General features: G+C 41.7%; 1 long non-coding RNA gene and 1 pseudogene across 1 annotated transcript; one reads left to right on the top strand and one right to left on the bottom strand.

Annotated features, from left to right (window-relative positions):
- LOC115134841 (mitochondrial inner membrane protease subunit 2-like) overlaps positions 1 to 22418 on the bottom strand; it is a 211334-nt pseudogene that overhangs the window by 171855 nt on the left and 17061 nt on the right.
- On the top strand, positions 5391 to 7814 carry LOC135573340 (uncharacterized). The gene is made up of 2 exons (XR_010464667.1): positions 5391 to 7514; positions 7547 to 7814. It is a non-coding gene; the product is annotated as an uncharacterized LOC135573340 (long non-coding RNA).

The raw sequence follows: 22418 nt of genomic DNA on the forward strand, positions 1-22418 counted from the left end.
CTAATATAAGAAATAACACGTAAAAAAAACAAAAAACTGCATAGTTTCCTAGGAACGCGAAGCGAGGCGGCCATCTCTGTCGGCCATCTCTGTCGGTGCCGGAAGTAACCTACTGTGTGTGTGTATTTATCTATATATTTTTTTTTTAAGCTGTTGCTCAGCAACTCTCTGCTTTCCTGAAGACGCATGTATACGAAACGCTCCTGTTTGGTTTTAGACCCCATCATAGTACTGAGACCCCATCATAGTACTGAGACCTCACTCGTGAAGGTGGTAAATGACCTTTTAATGGCATCAGACCACGATTCTCCATCTGTCCTTGTGCTCCTAGACCTTAGTGCAGCATTCAACACTATTGATCACCACATTCTTTTGGAGAGATTGGAAACCGGAAGTGGTCGACATGGACAAGATCTTGCCTGGTTTAGATCTTATCTGTCAGAAAGATCTGTTAATCTCTGGACTGTTTGTCCTCTGACAAATTAATGGGCAGTTTGAGTGTTCCTAAGGTTCTAGGACCACTATTTTCACTATATGCTGTACAGTACCTCTTGATGTCATTCAGAAACAACTTTCACTGCTATGCAGACACAGCTGTACATTTTGATAAAACATGTTGAAGCCCCAGAATTGCTTACCCTGGAAGCCTGTTTCAGACATAATGAAGTGGATGTCAGCACATATTTTACTTTTAAACAGATGCTAGTTCTAGGTCCCAAGAAACAGATCTGTCGATCTGACAATGAATCTCGAGTAGTCTCAAAACTGTGAAGGACCTCTGAGTTGCTCTGGACCCTGATCTTTCTTTTTCGATCTTCGTAATCTGAAAGCGTTTGTCCAGAAATGATGCAGAAAAAGGATTTTAAATCAATTAGGCCCCATTCTATGGATTTCACATGACTGGGAATAGAGATATGCATATGTTGGTCACAGATACCTTTGGAAAAAAGGTTGGGGCGTGGATCAGAAAAATGGTCAGTATCTGGCGTGACCACCATTTGACAAATGCAGCATCTCCTTCACATAGAGTTGATCAGGCTGTTGATTGTGGCCTATGGAATGTTGTCTCACTCCAGGATGCTGGAAATTGATAGGAACTGGAGCAAGCTGTCGTGCACATCAATCCAGAGCATCCAATGAGTGACATGTTTGGTCAGTATACAGGCCATGGAAGAACTGGGACATTTTCAGCTTCCAGGAATTGTGTGACATGGAGCCATTCATTATCATGCTGAAACATGAGGTGATGGTGGCAGATTAATGGCACAACCGTGGGCCTCAGGATCTCGTCACTGCATCCCTGTGCTTTCGAATTGCCATAGATAAAATGCAATTGTGTTTGTTGTAACTTATGCCTGCCCATACTTACCCCACCTCTTCCATGGGGCACTCTGTTCAGAACATTGACATCAGCAAACTGCTCGACCCACAGGATGCCATACACATGGTCTGCGGTTGCGAGGCCAGGTATACTGATAGAGGAAAATATGTTTGAAATGACTAATTATGTATACATTCCAATCAGAAACTGACTAGTCCAAATGCTATAATGTACTGTCCCTCTTGCTCCCTTTCACAATTGTATATAATGTAGTCAGGAAGTTTAGTAACAATGAAGGTCTGTTCTTTAAGTTCATTCAGTTGTACAAATCTCCAGGTGGTGGGGACGGGCCATCTCCAAAATGGTCGCGAATGTTGATTTATGCTGACTGGCCTTGACTTCGTGCTGATAACGCCGGAGGCTTGAGAATTAGAGGGGCCCTCTGTTTGTGAAACGGAACGTTTGGAAAACGCTGACGTCATTTTCAGTTTATAACCTGTGGTAATGTGTGTAAGCATTTAGTACTCTCTGGAATTAAACGCTCTTTACCTGGCTTTTAAGACTGGTCTCGATCTACTTCATGCATAATTAATGAACTTACACCTCATTAATGAATAGAAACGAGTGTGAAATTGGGTTTGGCAATTAAAGCATAGAGTAATTTAGAATTTCTCTATCAATTTGGTCCTTCGAGAGCCGGATCTAAAAAATCCCTCTCTGTGCCTGTAGGTAGTACGCTGGAAAATCGTGCACGGACGAGTTTTGACTCGTTTTACTAAAGACCTGACCTCTGAATTGAGGTAAAAATTGAAACAGGCCTGCGTATTATCACAGAGGACAGAGAGGGTGACTAGATTCAAACGAACAATGCTTATCCCAGTCGGCAGCAGGTAAAGTAGCCTTTATTCTCGAATTTGGGAGGGATTATTTAGGATATTTATTGATTAAAATGTTATGAAGGAGTTGAATTTGATCAATAATAGGTGCTTGAATATTCCGAACAAATAAAATGGGTTTCTACCGGGGGTATTAACCAGGATATCGATAAAATGAAAGCAGGTCCGAAATTGACCTGAGGTAAAGCGCTACCAACAAATAAACTAGAGCTTAATACGGCCTGGTTTTGCAAGCCAAGGATTATTAAGGAGTGATATAGTACGCATTGGAGAATTAGGACGCTTGTTCCGCACAAATAGGATGGCCAATAATTCAATAAACATACCTAAATAAAGTTTTTACCTAATAGTCTATCTGTATATGGGAAGTAGTCTGACTGTGGAAAGTAGCAGATAGATTTGTTTAAAACAGGTGAGGAGAAATTAGGCTTGGTGAGAAGGCAGGGTAATTCTAGGCGAACAGAATAAATGAACCTGTACAATGCTGAAAGAAATTAATATCAAAAGATAAGTGATTAGTCTAGAGTAGTGAGATTTGAGACATTTTACGTTGAAAGTGAAATTGGATGTCCGATCAAAAGTCTTCTATAGACGTGGTTCACAGGAGAGGTCAACTTAGTCTAGAGAAGTGAGATTTGAGACATTTTACGTTGAAAGTCCCAGAAGGAATATCCTATGGGGAAAATGTGATGTCCGATCAAAAGTCTTCTATGGACGCGGTTCACAGGATGGAAAATACATACTGATTATTTTTAAATGAACGATGATTACTGTATATGGCGGGTGAGTTAAATGTCAGATTGAACAATGTATCCAGCGGAGAGACGGAACAAGTGACCCCATAGATATAAAGGTCTTTATTTAGATTATGGGGAACAATTGAGTTGCTTTTCCGTTGGTCATTTTCAATCAACTCTACAGATTAAGCTATATTTGGGGCGATATTTTAGTTCAAAGTCCTAAAGGAATAGGGATTACTGTAGTCATTAAAAATAATGGCGAGGCAATGTCGATGTAAAACGCTATTTCGCCCAAAATGATCTGGTGGAATAATGTATTGAGATGAGAGTCGTAATTAAATAGATGTATCATAGAAGAGAGTTACCTAAAGTTAAATGGAGGGGATACCGGAGAGATACAATACAATTCCAGCCTGCCTGGACGTTACGGCTAATTATGAATCAATTGACATGAGAAGTTTAACACAAAAACATGGTACGTTTAATGTTAGGGTATAGTAAATTGAGAAATTCGGTTGAGTTTACTCTGATGATTAGAATTTAAAACTGAACTCAATTTGTGAATAGGGAATATATATTTTACAAAGGCGGGCAGATTTGTGCCTACAGCCAAGCAAAGGAATTGCTAGACACTCAATGGGGCTATATAGTGCAACGCTTTGGACTATAAATTAGGTAAGAATAGTTTAATCGTAAGAAGTTGTGATTGTTTTTCTGATTATTGATCTTTGGTTAAGGTAACACCAGTGAATTTGAACAAAAAGTAAAGTATTCTAAAAATGATCTGATTTCCGTTCTTGCTATGGGAACAAATGAAAAGTCTTATCTTAAAGGGACAGTGCACGGTAATCACAGTGGTTTGAGTGTATGACAGTGGGAAAAAAATATTGTGGGACGACAATTCAAAGAGAGAAAAATAAGTTACATGAAACATCAAGAGATTTAAAACGAACGACGTGAAGGGATCATAAGAATTATTGGGTGTCGTTGTAGGAGTAAATGTTTGGGTTAAGGGGATTTCCCTGTTCCCAGAGACAAGGCATTTTTAAGGCGAGCACTCGCTAATGCTGGTCTGAGTTGTAATTAGACAAGTGAATAACGTATTGGGAATAGAGTTGTAATTAAAATACTAAGTCAAAGACGAGACAGGTATTTAGAGCAAAATGGATTCTAAATGATAACAAAGAGACAATTATGATTTATGCCCATCGAAAAGCTTTTATAAAATTGGCGAATTTAGAGATGATTGGTTGGGGTGGTAAATTATAATTCAGGATTTGAACAGATGTGAAAAATTAGGTTTGGTTAATCGAACAAGAATTATTTACAATTCATTTGAAGTCGCTACGAATTGGCAGATTGAGCGCTTGATGATGACGTCACTAGCGCGACACTTTTGTCACCAGAAGACTGGGAATAACGGAGCAAACTGTATGGCTAATTAGTGTGTGTATCGAGGCTTCGAGTAAACCTTTCAGAAGTTGAGATAAAAGTGTTTTGTTTATTTGTTTATTGGTTATAGTCAGTTTTAGGGTTTGATTTAACTTAGTTGAACAGTGTGTTCTGGCGGGTTTAGGTAGAACTCTTTGTTCCGGAACGGATGAAAGTTACCCATAAGTAAGTAAATTAAAAGAGCCATGAGAGAAATGTGAATGCATATTTATTAAATATCGGGGATTAAATTACGGATTCCTTACACTGTGAAATGTACGACATTGCGGCAGAGAGAAAAAGTAATGCATTGGATAATAATGTTATCGGGTGAATTGTATCTAAAGGTAGCATGGTCATTTAACCTCTTAAGTCGACCCTCTACTTTTTTGAACATTCTGTTAAAAATCGCGCAACATTTCAGCGCCCTGCTACTCATGCCAGGAATATAGTATATGCATTTGCTTAGTCTGTGTGGATAGAAAACACTCAGACGTTTATAAAACTGGTTAAATCACTGCTGTGGCTTTACCAGAACGGCATTTACATCGAAAAGCACAGGAAAAACTGATCACTGAAAATGGGAAAATATATCCATGCGCTACTTGAACCCATTGATAAAGGTGAACCACAATTAATTGACTGAGGTTGCAGTACCTACAGCTTCCACACGGTGTCTAGAGTCTTGTCATTTCCCTTCGAGTTTTTTCTTGGTCAAACACATGCAGGGCACCGTATCTCCTTTGGTCTAGGACCGGATATTTTCGTTGAGTTTCTAGCCGGACATTTTTCCAGACGGACAGCTAATGATCTTTACATCGCCTCCTGATGAATTTTATCGCTTATTAACGTTTACTAATACCTAAAGTTGCATTACAAACGTATTTCGAAGTGTTTTGTGAAAGTTTATCGTCGACTTTTTGAATTTTAAAAAATGACGTTACGTTTTGAAACGATGTTTTTTTCGTTTATCACACAGTCTACATATAACGATATCTAGGCTTTATATGGACCGATTTAATCGAAATAAAGACCCAAATAGTGTTTATGGGACATCTAGGAGTGCCAACAAAGAAGATGGTGAAAGGTAATGAATGTTTTCTATTTTATTGTGCGGTTTGTGTAACGCCGAAATGCTAATTATTTTGTTTACGTCCCCTGTGGGTCTTTTGGGGTGTTACATGCTATCAGATAATAGCTTCTCATGCTTTCGCCGAAAAGCATTTTAAAAATCTGACTTGTTGCCTGCATTCACAACGAGTGTAGCTTTAATTCGATACCCTGCATGTGTATTTTAATGAACTTTTGAGTTTTAACTAATACTATTAGCATTTAGCGTAGCGCATTTGCATTTCCAGAGCTCTAGTTGGGACGCAAGCGTCCCGAGTAGAAGCAACAGGTTAAGTAAACATATCCGTAGACGATGTTTAAAACTTATGATTAATGATTTGAGTCAAAGGGGAATTATCATTAGGTTTTAGTTATAGTTCACTTATTGAGTTTCTGATTCGAGGTAGCATTAGTGAATGATAGTTAGGGATGTGGTGTCACTTTTAGAGGCCTCCTGGGATTATAATTTTGGGGGAGAGAGCAGCTTTAAACGACCAAATTGAAAAAGGTCTGCAAATTATATATATATATAAAACAACTGTTAGAACGATTTGTTTTAGTGCAAGGAGATTTTAAAGAGGCACGCTCACATATGGAACCTAATGAGATGTTTTTTTATGGGTTTGAATTATACAGGTGACTATTTCTATTGTAAGGATAAAAGGGATCTTTATGTCTAATATGGTATGACCTTTTGACCTTATCATGACTGGCTTCTGGGGTCTGATCAGCCCCAGGGGAGAGTCATTTGTATAATGAATGGAGTCATATTGAGTTACTAGTGTTAAGGTAAATTCATTAGAAATGAAGCAGTTCTGGTTGAGGGTTTAGAATTACTGTTTGAACCGCAAATGAGAAAGTGGTTCAGGATTCTGTCTTATAACATTAGCTGTGAGTTTTTTTTTTTTTTTGAATGGGCTATTAGGAAGTCTGTATTGTAACAGAGAGAAAGTCATGTTCAGCATTGAGAATAAATAGGGGAAGATAACATATTTTGAGCCAACAGGGCACGGAAGAAATTGAGGTATTTTTATTTGATTTTAACACCCGTGTACAGGAGTGTCAAAAGACGGGGGACATTACCTGTGTAATGGGGGAGGGTGTCCGTATGGGGATTACATGATAACCAACTTGGGACAGTTCTGGGACTGGAGAAGAGGATATCCTTATGGCATAGGGAATCCCACAAAGGTGGATAGGTTTTCCATGATATGGGGGAAACCTGGGAGTACTGTTGAACTTTATTATTTGTTATTAATGTGATGTGCTGCTTGCATCATACCGTGTTTTAAGTCTGTTACAGATGTGGTGAAGGCTTCAGGCATGATGCCTTTGCTTGATGCTCCAGTTGGAGAGGCTGAGGTGAAGCATGCTTTGAGGGGAGGATAAGACTGACTGAGGATGACCCATGTATGTTTGTTCTCCCTGTCGTGAAGGGTGGCATGGTGCCCACCTGGTGCTGGATAAGAATAGCTGAGAGGACCAGATGGGTTATAAGAATGCTTTGTTCTGCTTTACTCTGTTTTACAGGACCAAAGTTTTATTCCACACTTTGCAACACATTAAATCCATGTTATTGTCAGATAGAATACTGAGGGTCCCCAAGGAGAGGGCTTGTTAGTGTAGGAAGGATTTTTAATATGGTTAGCATTTATTAGATTATAAGTTTTTAAATAGTATTATATTTAACAGGAATATAGGACATCTATGAGGAGTTAGGATTATTGTTAGGATTAAGATAGATTGATTAAGGAATTTGGAGAAAAGCCGCTCATAGACATGTTTTTTTTTCTAAAAGAGGGTCCATGGGTTTGTAGTTCCCATGTAGTTCAAATTTGGAAAACATGAGAAACATACAGAGGAGCCCTCCCCCGCACTGCAGAGACCTTGAAGGTTGGAGAGCAGAGAAGTTAGAGGGGGGGCCAGGAAGAGCAAAGATAACATCCTAAATGGAATTTCAGACATAAGGATAATTCACTAAATCTTATCTAAGTCATTGTATAAGAATAAGGCAAGGTTGTTACCTGGGCAGAGCCAGGTAACAAAAGGGGGATGGGTAAATAGTGTTCTAGAATAGGATGTGACCTACGGGATAATTAACTAATAAAAAAATAAAAAATAAATGTTAATTGGTTTGATGAATAAGAAACTGTTTTATTAACCAAACCTGTATGGTCAAAAGTTTTATGCCCAGCAGGAGAACTACAGAGGGAGGTGGCACACGAGATTCAACCAGGAGACTGGATCTGGATCCAATCACTAAAAAGAAAAAAAAACTGGAAGCAGCCTCGGTGGGAGGGACCATTCCAAGTACTACTGGTGACTGCCTTCGCTGTGAGATTAGCCGAAAGAGCTACCTGGGTACATATCACACATTGTAGGGGGGTAAGTCACACTAGCACTGTCGGACGATCACAGGAGTAGGAGAGGAACCGTGACCCATATGGAACGGGGGTCAAACTCCTTCTGAAGATTCCCTATACCCGACCTTTCCCCAGCTGTGAGCGTTCATAGAAGTGAAGTGATGGCTTGGCCTCTGGCTGTTGATATGTTCTCGGGGAGAGGTGGGGCTTCACGTGCGCACTGACCGTCCTGAGCTGTTTTATTGTGGGGGCCATATTCCTGATTCACCATGATCCCCCGGAAAGTGCCAAAGAGGATAATTTGACTCATGTGCTAGATGAGGGAAATGGGATGTTACCTAAGATTCTCAGAAGGTCACTGAAACAAAATAGTAAGGAAGTGAGGGTGGAATTGGGCAAGGATCTCTCAGTAGAATTTTGTGTAGATCAATTGGGGTCATTCACCCCTTGGCAGTCTAGAACCATGGGACTCTATGGGAAGTATTTGTGTAAATCACCATATTGATCGTGGACAGGTCATAGCTCACACTGAAAGGGATGGCTACGTAAACCCATACACTCAATTTGGGACCAGGTGGAGTATAGTAAGGGTTGGCGTTTTGGACTGTGTTCCTGAACAGAGGAAGTATTGTATAAAGGTACGAATAGTTCAGACCAAAGACCTCAAAGAAGTTATAGAAGTGGAGACTGGGTTTGGGGAGTCCAACTTATGGTTGGAATGGATTCAATACGGCCAGATCAGTGGCTAAAGAAGAATGTTATGTCTGTGCGAACGCTAAACCCCAGTTAACAACTATCCCTTTTCCACTGAACGGAATTAATTCCCCTAAGGGAATGGCATGTATGGTAAAGCTGTTCATGAAAGCAGGAATGCCAGATAATGACAGTTGTCACTATTTATATCCCCAGGAACCAAGTTGGTACAGAGAAAATGACCACTGACGAGACCATGTCTGAATTGACAGGCTGGTTGAACTCTGGGGATTTCAATGAAATAAAATGGGCCAGTGTCGCCATCTGGTGGTTGTGCGGGGGAATGAGTTTGACTGATTGGACGGGTTAGGAATGCCTTTTACACTCATACAACACCAAGACATGAAGTTAGCCAAAACGAGAGAGAAGAGATGCTCCATCTGGGTCTTTTGACGACAGAGTATATATTGATAACATTGGGGTTCCACGAGGTGTGTAATTATAGTTATGGTAATCAACAGCGCTTTAGCAGGAATACCAAAGGTGTTATTAAAGGTTTTGTAGAACAGACTGAAGCAACCAGCTGGAAGACCTGACAGAATAGAATTGCATAGGATAAAAGGAGGAAGTGGGTCTTTACCTGGCTTTTAAGACTGGTCTCGATCTACTTCATGCATAATTAATGAACTTACACCTCATTAATGAATAGAAACGAGTGTGAAATTGGTTTTGGCAATTAAAGCATAGAGTAATTTAGAATTTCTCTATCATATACGTACTGCCAAAGTCTCTAAAACAATGTTCTCTGGCAAGAGCTCTGGTGGACATTCCTGCAATCAGCATGCATATACTTTGACTTTGTTGCACGCTCCTTCAAAACTTGAGACATTTGTTTGCAGTTGATGTTATTCTTTAATAACACAAACTCCAAAGCAAATCAGGGGGAGAACATTTTTTATTTGAGAAGGACAAATCATAGATGTTATGCTGGGAGTGACAGTTTAAATCGGAAGTTTACATACACCCTAGCCAAATACATTTAAACTCAGTTTTTCACAATTAATCCTAGTAAAGATTCCCTGTTAGGATCACCACTTCATTTTAAGAATGTGAAATGTCAGAATAATAGTTGAGAATTATTTATTTAAGCTTTTATTTCTTTCATCACATTCCCACTGGATCAGAAGTTTACATACACTCAATTAGCATTTGGTAGCACTGCCCTTATTGCTAAACTAGGGTCAAACGTTTCGGGTAGCCTTCCACAAGCTTCCCACAATACATTGGGTGAATATTGGCCCATTCCTTCTGACAGAGCTAGTGTATCTGAGTCAGGTTTGTAGGCCTCCTTGCTCGCATACCATTTTTCAGTACTGCCCACAATTTTCTATAGGGTTGAGGTCAAGGCTTTGTGATGGCCACTCCAATACCTTGACTTTGTTGTCCTTAAACCATTTTGCCACAACTTTGGAAGTATGCTTGGGGTCATTGTCCATTTGGAAGACCCATTTGCGACCAAGCTTTAACTTCCTGACTGATGTCTTGATGTTGCTTCAGTATATCCACATAATTTTCCTTTCCTCATGATGCCATCTATTTTGTGAAGTGCAGCAGTCCCTCCTGCAGCAAAGCACCCCCACAACATGATGCTGCCACCCCCGTGCTTCACGGTTGGGATGGTGTTCTTCGGCTTGCAAGCCTCCCCATTTTTCCTCCATTATGGCCAAACAGTTCTATTTTTGTTTCATCAGACCAGAGGACCTTTCTCCAAAAATTACAATCTTTGTCCCCATGTGCAGTTGCAAACCGAGTCTGGCTTTTTTATGGCGGTTTTGGAGCAGTGGCTTCTTCCTTGCTGAGCGGCTTTTCAGGTTTTTTATTTATTTATTTTTTTACCTTTTATTTTACTAGGCAAGTCAGTTAAGAACAAATTCTTATTTTCAATGACGGCCTAGGAACAGTGGGTTAACTGCCTGTTCAGGGGCAGAACGACAGATTTGTACCTTGTCAGCTCGGGGATTTGAACTTGCAACCTTTCGGTTACTAGTCCAACGCTCTAACCACTAGGCTACCCTGCCGCCCCAATTGTAATTATTTGCCTACCTCCTCATGCCTTTTGCACCTAATGTATATAGACTTTGTATATAGACATTAAAACATTCACTCGTTTTAATGTGAATGTAGATACTTTTGTACCGGTTTCCTCCAGCATCTTCACAAGGTCCTTTGCTGTTGTTCTGGGGTTGATTGACAGAGTCGAAAGCCTTGGCCAGGTCGATGAAGACAGCTGCACAGTACTGTCTTTTATCGATGGCGGTTATGATATCATTTAGTACCTTTAGCGTGGCTGAGGTGTACCCGTGACCGGCTTGGAAACCAGATTGCACAGCGGAGAAGGTACGGTGGGATTCGAGATGGTCAGTGATCTGTTTATTGACTTGGCTTTCGAAGACCTTAGATAGGCAGGGCAGGATGGATATTTCCCCAGGATGTCAAGCAAAGAGGCACTAAGTTTGAAGGTGGGTCTTGAAATACATCCACAGGTACACCTCCAATTGACTGTCAATTAGCCTATCAGAAGCTTCTAAAGCCATGACATAATTTTCTGGAATTTTCCAAGTTGTTTAAAGGCACAGTCAACTTAGTGTATGTAAACTACTGACCCACTGGAATTGTGATACAGTGAATTATAAGTGAAATCTGTCTGTAAACAATTGTTTGAAAAATTACTTGTGTCATGCACAAAGTAGATGTCCTAACCTACTTGCCAAAACTATAGTTAACAAGAAATTTGTGGAGTGGTTGAAAACTAGTTTTAGTGATTCCAGCCTAAGTGTGTGTAAACTTCTGACTTCAACTGTAGATGTTCAGTCTCCCCTGTCCTCAGCTTTTCTCCATAGAACAAAGGGACAGGATGCAATGTATAGCCCCTCACCCTAGCCTTGGGTTGACCAATCAGAAGTCCTTGCAGTACAACTGGGTCAATGGCCAAATTACAAGTATTCTACTCCAGATTCAATGTACAGAACGTAGCACCCGTAGTTCTGAGTTCAGGAGTGACATTCCACAGATTCTAAACAGCTGTTGAACTGAAACCTAACTCCTATTTACATTCATTCGATCAGTCACAAGCATGAACACAGAAATTAGTTATTAGAAAAGCACAAGAATAGAACACAGAAATTGGTTACTAGAAAGCACAAACATAAAATTGTCCATCACAATATGTCACAGTTGTCAGGTGGATGGATTATATTGGCAGGTGGATGGATTCTAAGGAGAAATGCACACTAAAAGGGATTTTAAAAAATATGTCCACAAAATTTGAGAGAAATTTTGGTGATCTTTTATTTCAGCTCATGAAACATGAGACCAACACTTTACAGTGCCTTGTAAATGTATTCACCCCCCTTGGCGTATTTCCTGCTTTGTTTCATTACAACCTGTAATTTAAATATATTTTTATTTGGATTTCATGTGACAAACATAAAACATAAAATTAAAATAAAACTGAAAAGTGGAACGTGCATATGCATTCACCCCCTTTGCTATGAAGCCCTAAATACGATGTGGTGCAACCAATTACATTCAGAAGTCACAATTAGTTAGATTGCACACAGGTGGACTTTATTTAAGTGTCACATGATCTGTCAAATGATCTCAGTATATAAAAACCTGTTCTGAAAGGCCCCAGAGTCTGCAACACCACTAAGCAAGCGGCACTATGATGACCAAGGAGCTCTCCAAACAGGTCAGGAGAAGTACAGATCAGGGTTGGGTTATAAAAAAATATTAGAATCTTTGAACATATCACAGAGCACCATCAAATCCATTATTAAAAAATGGAAAGAATATGGCACCACAACAAACCTGCAAATAGAGGGCCACCCACCAAAACTCACGGACCAGCCAAGGAAGGCATTAATCAGAGAGGCAACAAAGGGACCAAAGAAAACCCTGAAGGAGCTCCACAGCGGAGATTGGAGTATCTGTCCATAGGACCACTTTAAGCCGTACACTCCACAGAGCTGGGCTTTACGGAAGAGTGGCCAGAAAAAAGCCATTGCTTAAAGAAAAGAATAAGCAAACATATGGAAGAAAGTACTCTGGTCAGATGAGACTAAAATGTAGCTTTTTGGACATCAAGGAAAAAGCGCAAACCCAACACCTCTCATCACTCTGAGAACCTCATGTTTTTCATCGGCAAGGACTGAGACACTGGTCAGAATGATGGATGGCGCTAAATAAATGGAAATTCTTGAGGGAAACCTGTTTCAGTCTTCCAGAGATTTGAGACTGGGCAGGAGGTTCATCTTCCAGCAGGACAATGACCCTAAGCATACTGCTAAAGCAACACTCGAGTGGTTTATGGGGAAACATTTAAATGTCTTGGAATGCCCTAGTCAAAGCCCAGACCTCAATCCAATTGAGAATCTGTGGTACGACTTAAAGATTGCTGTACACCAGCAGAACCAGAATCCAACTTGAAGGAGATGGAGCAGTTTTTCCTTGAAGAATGGGCAAAAATCCCAGTGGCTAGATGTGCCAAGCTTAGAGACATACCCCAAGAGACTTGCAGCTGTAATTTCTGCAAAAGGTGGCTCTACAAAGTATTGAGGGGGGGTGAATAGTTATGCACACTCAAGTTGTCTGTTTTTTTGTCTTATTGTTTCACAAGAAAAAATATTTTGCATCTTCAAAGTGGTATTCATGTTGTTTAAATGAAATGATACAACCCCCCAAAAAATCTATTTTAATTCCAGGTTGTAAGACAATAAAATAGGAAAAAAGGAACAATTATCTAGATCTTCTATGAGGCTATGGAGGGATCCAAATTGTGGGTTTAAAAGATAACATGAATCATCAGTGTACTTTGACACTTGTTTTTAAGCCATTGATTTCTAGCCCCTTGGTATTACTGTTGGATCTGCTTTTAATCACTACCATTTTGATGTCCATAATAAATAATATGCCAATAGTGGACATCCTTGTTTTACTCCTCTTGACAGTGTAATACTTTCTGAGAAGTAGCCATTATTTATTATTTTACACTCATGGTTACTATACATATCTTTAACCCATTGTATAAGAGATTCTCCAAAATGGAAATATTCCAGGCATTTATATATAAATTCCAGTCGTACTTTATCAGAATCCTTTTCAAAGTCAGCCAAGAATACCAGGCCTGGTATCCCAGATTTTTCATAGTGTTTTTTTGTTTCCAGAACTTGTCTTATATTATCTGCAATGTATTGTCCATGTAAAAAACTGTCTGATTAGGATGAATAATATCCCACAATACATTTTTAATTATATGCATTTTGATAGAATGTTGTGTGTTAGGGGCCTCCAATTTTTTTCACAGACTGGATCTATATATTTACCACCTGGGTCCTGTTTCAGTAATGGTCAATTAACTATGATTAGTGGAGATGGAGGAATTTGAAACTAAAACATATGCTTAAAGTACTAGGCTTCCTCTTTCAAAATATTGTTTGGTGAATCATGGGTGACTCCATCATTTGTAACAAGTTTCCGTAAATTATTTTTGGTAGCTTTTCTATGTTAAAACATTATGTGGTGCATTTTTCCCCATATTCCATCTAGGTCGCTTTATTTTTTATAATAACTTGAATAAGTTCCTGCAGTTCTTTTTGCTTTCCTTCTAACTTTACCTGTATGGTACAGTTTTTATTACTATCTATCTGTACCATTATTCCCTCTATTTCCTTTGTTTATATGAACTATTTTGACCTAAATTGCTTTTCTTTTAAAGATGAGTATTGCATGGCACATTTAAAAGTGTCCCACACAATAAAGGGATCTACTGTACATATGTTGTGTTGGAAAACATCAGTTATAAAGTCCTCTGTCCTGGTTAAAAATAAGTTGTCATCCAATAGGCTTTGGTTACATTTCCAATATCCTCGCCCAGATGGAAATTCTGTAAGACTAAAGTATATGTCAGTTATTTGATGGTCCGATCGCATTCTGTACCCTATCAACACTCTTTTAACTCCCACGAAAATGTCATAAGAAAGTAGTCAAGACGACTAGCTTGATTAAGCCTCCGCCATGTATGTCTCGCTAGGTCAGGATATTTAAGCCTCCATATATCCACTAGTTCCAATATATCCATAATATTCATGATTTCCTTCTGTGCATGAGGGTAATAGTTTGTAATGTGATTTCCTTTACAATCCATTGAGCTATTTAAAACCGTATTATAATCTCCCCCCCTAATAATAGAGTATTGTATTGCTTGTAGGCTTGATAAATTATTATATATATTTTCAAAGAAGAGTGGATCATCATTATGTGGAGCGTAGAGATTAATAAGCCAAATCTGTTTAACTTGTTGAATCTAGGGGTCATTTTTTTTATTTTTGGAAAAATAATGTTCCCAACGTAAACGGGCTATTTTTCAGGACCAGAAAATAGAATATGCATATAATTGTCAGCTTAGGATAGAAAACACTCTAAAGTTTCCAAAACCGTAAAGATATTGTCTGTGAGTAGAACAGAACTGATATTGCAGGCAAAAGAATGAGAAAAATCAAATCAGGAAAGCAGCGGTTTCTAAATAAGAGTCCCTTCCTGTGCTTCCCTGTTGAGCAGTGACTTGGATATCAACGAGATTCCTTTTTCTATGGCTTCCTTAATGTGTCTTTGTGTATTTCTCGCGCAAAAGACAGAGGTAGCCATTTTTCCACCCAGTCTTGCTGAAAAAAAGCTCTTTCCCTGTTGATATATTTTCGAATAGATATTTGAAAAACACCTTGATGATTGATTATAAACAACGTTTGCCATGTTTCTGTCGATATTATCGAGCTAATTTGGAATATTTTTTGGCGTTGTCGTGACCGCAATTTCCGGTCGTTTTCTCAGCCAAACGTGAAGAACTAACTTTTTGGCTGCAAAAATATTTTTTGCTGGAAAAAAGGAACATTTGCTATCTAACTGGGAGTCTTGTGAGTGAAAATATCCGAAGCTCATCATAGGTCAACAATTTAATTTGATTGCTTTTCTGATTGATGACAATTCTCCCAGATCCGGAATGGGTAGTTACAAAGTTAAGGTCCAATAACATATTTAAATAATCCATCTACCTTGCAGATCTGTTTAGACAATTTGCACATTTGGATAAAAATTATTGTTAATTGATATCACCCCTTTTGAGTTTCTTTGTCCATGGGAGAAATACATTTCACGCTCATTGTTGAATGAGTTCCTGTGAACAAGATATTATATTCCTTCTCTTTTAGCCAGGTAAATACTGATCGTCTTTTACTACTTGCTCTGGTCTGATGAAACTAAGATTCAACTCTTTGTCTGGAATGCCAAGCGTCACATCTGGAGGAAACATATGGCAGTGTCAGCATCATGCTGTGGGGATGTTTTTCAGCGGAAGGGACTGGGAGACAAGTCAGGATCGAGGCAAAGATGAACGGAGCAAAGTACAGAAAGATCCTTGATGAAAACCTGCTCCAGAGCGCTCAAAACCTCAGACTGGGGTGATGGTTCACCTTCCAACAGGACAACGACCCTAAGAACACAGCCAAGACAACACAGGAGTGGCTTTGGGACAGGTCTCTGAATGTCCTTGAGTGGCCCAGCCAAAGCCTGGATTTGAACCCGATCGAACATCTCTGGAGAGACCTCAAAATAGCTGTGCAGCTTCGCTCCCCATGCAACCTGACAGAGCTTGAGGGGATCTGCAGAGAAGAATGGGAGAAACTCCCCAAATACAGTTGTGCCAAGCTTGTACTGTGCATTTCTTAATTTATTTCCACAATAAATAAATAATATGCCTCCCTTTCAGCTTGGGAGAGGAGGGCATCGACTCCTCACTCCACGCCCCCCTAAAAAGTGTAGTTGAGCTCAGCCACCTGAGGACGAACCATCAGTCTCCCTCAATGACAGTTTATAAATACCCACATCTGAACTAAAGGTGAGGAGCCTGCCTGCTGCCACCCATTGCTACATTTAACTCCACTAGCTCCAAAACAGGTGCCTCAACTAGAATGACAACATAATAATATAAATAGAGATAGAACATAGATGTTTATATATATATATATATACACAGTGGGGAGAACAAGTATTTGATACACTGCCGATTTTGCAGGTTTTCCCACTTACAAAGCATGTAGAGGTCTGCAAATTTTATCAAAGGTACACTTCAACTGTGAGAGACGGAATCTAAAACAAAAATCCAGGAAATCACATTGTATGATTTTTAAATAATTAATTTGCATTTTATTGCATGACATAAGTATTTGATCACCTACCAATCAGTAAGAATTCCGGCTCTCACAGACCTGTTGTTTTTGTGGACAGGTGTCTTGGCTAAAGAGCTGTAGCATTCATATATTTAATTCCTATTCAGCGAAGGGGCATTGACTGCTGCAGAGCAGATTCCATCTCCCTCCATTTCCCCTGAGCTCAGTGGAGGTGAGATGAGAAATGGGTTAAGTCAGCCCAGGTGGCTTCTGGGTCGCTGCCTCCAGTGGCAGATCGGATGACTGAATGCTTATTGCCACCCCCCAACCCCCCCGCTGTGGTGTCTGTCACCTGCGGTGGCCGAAACACTTACATAGCTCACCTGCAGCATTCTATTTGTCCTCACAACAAGAGATCCACTCAAAGTCCTGAATACAAAAGGGGAAGCAGGGACGAAGTGGCTGGATGGATGGTGTGTGTTGTAGTGTCAGGCCCTTGCCTGACTGCCTGGTGGCCAGACCCCTTGAGGCAGAGCACAAATCACTAGACCTAAAATAACAGCTAGGCTGGGTGCTCCTGCCCTGTGCCCCCCCCTCAGCTTGGGAGAGGGGGGGCATCGAATCCTCACTCCACGCCCCCCTAAAAAGTGTAGTTGAGCTCAGCCACCTGAGGACGAACCATCCGTCTCCCTCAATGACAGTTTATAAATACCCACATCTGAACTAAAGGTGAGGAGCCTGCCTGCTGCCACCCATTGCTACATTTAACTCCACTAGCTCCAAAACAGGTGCCTCAACTAGAATGACAACATAATAATATAAATAGAGATAGAACATGGATTTTTATATATATATGATAAAATATTCTATATCAAATCTAGAATAATATGTGCTACATAACGACCACTAATCCTGGCACTGATACATAATTTCCACTATGAACTGAATGTGATAAAGCCTCTACACGCAGCTGCTACACGCAGATGCAGAAACACAAGGTACACTTATACAATTGCTCATGCCTACATAGTACTTGAGATTAGAAAGAACCATCCTTAGCTTTTCCTGGCAGAGACGACCATTCTCAGCTTTATGTCTCCCATATAGCTAGCTGTATAGGCCTAGAGGTTACCAGTACTGAACATTCATGACCCATGTGATGCTGGAGCACAAGCATTAATGACTGGTAGGATGCGCCACTGCCTGCAAAACTGGCAGAAAGAGGGAGAGAGACCTTACTGGAGGGGAAGCACTTCACAAAGCATGAAGCACTGAAACATTAAGAGGCACAGTTTAGCTAAAGCATATATTAATCATCATCCTCCTCTTACCTACTGATAACTCTGTTCTTGTGTTGCTCTTTCGGTTGCCACAGGAAAGAACATTAATGTTTCTATAATCTGCCTCTCTTCTCCCATCCACCCACACACTGCCTTGCTCTGACTGTGCTCTCCTCCTCCAGTCAGATCCAGAGTGAGGTCCTTATTATGGTTTAGTGTGTTGGCAGTGGCTCGCTTTGTCGTAATCTGCAGCCCTCACATCACCACACCACCACTACGCTAACCCTCAGCCCAATTAGCATAACCGTACTAAAACGCCACTGACGGTGAATTTAACACACAGCTCTGTGTGTCTGTATGTGTGTGTGTGACAGGGAATTGAACACACAGCACTGTGGGAGAACCATAAACCATCAGCAATCTTTCAAAATAGTCCTCAGAGGAGTTGAGCTCTGAAAAATAAGCTCAGACGGATTCTTGTTTAAAAGGGACATTTTAGAAAGTGAGCTGCAAAAGTATTGGGACAGTGACAAATTGTGTTGGATTTAAAATTATACTATGAGGTTAAAGTCAAATCCAAGATGGCGTAGCAGTCGGACGTGTGTTTTGTCTTGTCCCGTCCTGTATAGTGTAAATATAGTTTTTTTTCCTCTTTTTTTCCGTATATTTCGTACATATTTTAATCTCACTTCCCAACCACAGGCTGAATATACTCTCCTGCAACCCGCATCACCCAATGTGGTACGGATCTGCTTTTTCTATGCTTTAGAATCGGAACCCTCATCAGAAGCTAGCCGCTAACTAGCTACTAGCTAGCCACTGCTAGCGGTCTTCAACGCTAACTAGGACACCAGCGCGACATCTACCCAAAGCATATCAGACTGCTTTTTCTCTACCACATCTCCGGATTCCTACCGCAAGCTCTGAAGCTTTATACCGGATCATCGTAAATAGCTAGCTGCAATCCGAGTGGCTACTCCTGGCTAACGTCTCTGTCCCAGAGCAAGCACCAGTTAGCCTGGAGCTAGCCTCGAGCTAAACCCATCTCCCGACTACCCGAAGAGGTCCAAAAATACCTAATTTGCCAATTGGCCTGGACCCTCGACTGACCCTCTACTGCCGACACGGAGCCCCGCCGATCCATCACGACTGGTCCGCCGACATAATCGTCCGAGGGGGTTTCAACAGGCTTCTCCGCTGCGACATCGCCAAAGATCCATCTACTGGCCAAGGCCCGCGAGCTTTCTGAATCGCTGTATCTCCAGCTCACCGCATGAAGAGGAATAAATAAACAGACTCACCCCATCGCGACGTCCCCAAAGGTTAACTCTCTAGCCCTCGCTATCTCCCTGCTTGCTAATTCGGCCTGCTAACGGCTAGCTTGTCAAGCTCCGGTCCGCTAACTGCTACCTTGTCTAGCTCGGGCCTACGAACTGTTAGCTTGTTAGCACAGGCCTGCTAACCGTCTGTACCACCGCGTCCCAATCACTCTCTGACCCCATTTACTTTCTATCTCTTTTTGATTTTTAATTTGTTTATACCTTCCGGAAACCTGCCTCACCCAATGTGATACGGAATCGCTATTACTTTTACTCTTATTTTTATTTTTATGACACTCAAGAACCTCCAGACGCTAACCAGCTAACTAGCTACAAGCTAGTTAGTCATTGTTAGTTAAAAAAAAAAAAAAACCTGAATCACTCGCCAGCCCCCCTGCCCATCCACCGCTGCCCCCTGGACACTGATCTCTTGGCTACATAGCTGACTCACGCTGGACTGTCCATTAATCACGGTACTCCTTTCTGCTTGTTTGTCTTACCTGTCGGCCCCGTTGCCTAGTCAACGCCATTTTACCTGCTGTTTGTTGTGCTAGCGGATTAGCCTCGCCTACTGTTTTTAGCTAGCTTTCCAAATTCAACACCTGTGATTACTGTATGCCTCGCTGTATGTCTCTCTCAGATGTCAATATGCCTTGTATACTGTTGTTCAGGTTAGTTATAATTGTTTTAGTTCACAATGGAGCCCCTAGACCCACTCTGCATACCCCTGTTACCTCCTTTGTCCCACCTCCCACACATGCGGTGACCTCACCCATTACAACCAGCATGTCCAGAGATACAACCTGTCTCATCATCACCCAGTGCCTGGGCTTACCTCCGCTGTACCCGCACCCCACCATACCCCTGTCTGTGCATTATGCCCTGAATATATTCTACCATGCCCAGAAACCTGCTCCTCTTATCCTCTGCCCCCAACGCTCTAGGCGACCAGTTTTGATAGCCTTTAGCCGCACCCTCATACTACTCCTTCTCTGTTCCGCGGGTGATGTGGAGGTAAACCCAGGCCCTGCATGTCCCCAGGTACCCTCATTTGTTGACTTCTGTGATCGAAAAGCCTTGGTTTTATGCATGTCAACATCAGAAGCCTCCTCCCTAAGTTTGTTTTACTCACTGCTTTAGCACACTCTGCTAACCCTGATGTCCTTGCCGTGTCTGAATCCTGGCTCAGGAAGGCCACCAAAAATTCAGAGATTTCCATACCCAACTATAACATCTTCCGTCAAGATAGAACTACCAAAGGGGGCGGAGTTGCAGTCTACTGCAGAGATAGCCTGCAAAGTAATGTCATACTTTCCAGGTCCATACCCAAACAGTTCGAACTACTAATTTTGAAAATTACCCTCTCCAGAAATAAGTCTCTCACTGTTGCCGCCTGCTACCGGCCACCCTCAGCTCCCAGCTGTGCCCTGGACACCATTTGTGAATTGATCGCCCCCATCTAGCTTCAGAGTTTGTTCTGTTAGGTGACCTAAACTGGGATATGCTTAACACCCCGGCAGTCCTACAATGTAAGCTAGATGCCCTCAATCTCACTCAAATCATCAAGGAACCCACCAGGTACAACCCTAACTCTGTAAACAAGGGCACCCTCATAGACGTCATCCTGACCAACTGGCCCTCCAAATACACCTCCGCTGTCTTCAACCAGGATCTCAGCGATCATTGCCTCATTGCCTGTATCCGCCACGGAGCCGCAGTCAAACGACCACCCTCATCACTGTCAAACGCTCCCTAAAACACTTCTGTGAGCAGGCCTTTCTAATCGACCTGGCCCGGGTATCCTGGAAGGACATTGACCTCATCCCGTCAGTTGAGGATGCCTGGTCATTCTTTAAAAGTAACTTCCTCACCATTTTAGATAAGCATGCTCCGTTCAAAAAATGCAGAACCAAGAACAGATACAGCCCTTGGTTCACTCCAGACCTGACTGCCCTCGACCAGCACAAAAACATCCTGTGGCGGACTGCAATAGCATCGAATAGCCCCGTGATATGCAACTGTTCAGGGAAGTCAGGAACCAATACACGCAGTCAGTCAGGAAAGCTAAGGCCAGCTTCTTCAGGCAGAAGTTTGCATCCTGTAGCTCCAACTCCAAAAAGTTCTGGGACACTGTGAAGTCCATGGAGAACAAGAGTACCTCCTCCCAGCTGCCCACTGCACTGAGGCTAGGTAACACGGTCTCCACCGATAAATCCACGATTATCGAAAGCTTCAATAAGCACTTCAACGGCTGGCCATGCCTTCCGCCTGGCTACTCCAACCTCGGCCAACAGCTCCGCCCCCCGCAGCTCCTCGCCCAAGCCTCTCCAGGTTCTCCTTTACCCAAATCCAGATAGCAGATGTTCTGAAAGAGCTGCAAAACCTAGATCCGTACAAATCAGCTGGGCTTGACAATCTGGACCCTCTATTTCTGAAACTATCTGCCGCCATTGTCGCAACCCCTATTACCAGCCTGTTCAACCTCTCTTTCATATCGTCTGAGATCCCCAAGGATTGGAAAGCTGCCGCAGTCATCCCCTCTTCAAAGGGGGAGACACCTGGACCCAAACTGCTATAGACCTATATCCATCCTGCCCTGCCTATCTAAGGTCTTCGAAAGCCAAGTCAACAAACAGGTCACTGACCATCTCGAATCCCACCGTACCTTCTCCGCTGTGCAATCTGGTTTCCGAGCCGGTCACGGGTGCACCTCAGCCACGCTCAAGGTACTAAACGATATCATAACCGCCATCGATAAAAGACAGTACTGTGCAGCCGTCTTCATCGACCTCGCCAAGGCTTTCGACTCTGTCAATCACCATATTCTTATCGGCAGACTCAATAGCCTCGGTTTCTCGGATGACTGCCTTGCCTGGTTCACCAATTACTTTGCAGACAGAGTTCAGTGTGTCAAATCGGAGGGCATGCTGTCCGGTCCTCTGGCAGTCTCTATGGGGGTGCCACAGGGTTCAATTCTCGGGCCGACTCTTTTCTCTGTATATATCAATGATGTTGCTCTTGCTGCGGGCGATTCCCTGATCCA

The sequence above is a fragment of the Oncorhynchus nerka genome, linkage group LG9a (genome assembly GCF_034236695.1).
Source record: "Oncorhynchus nerka isolate Pitt River linkage group LG9a, Oner_Uvic_2.0, whole genome shotgun sequence".
NCBI classification, from domain to species: Eukaryota; Metazoa; Chordata; class Actinopteri; order Salmoniformes; family Salmonidae; genus Oncorhynchus; species Oncorhynchus nerka.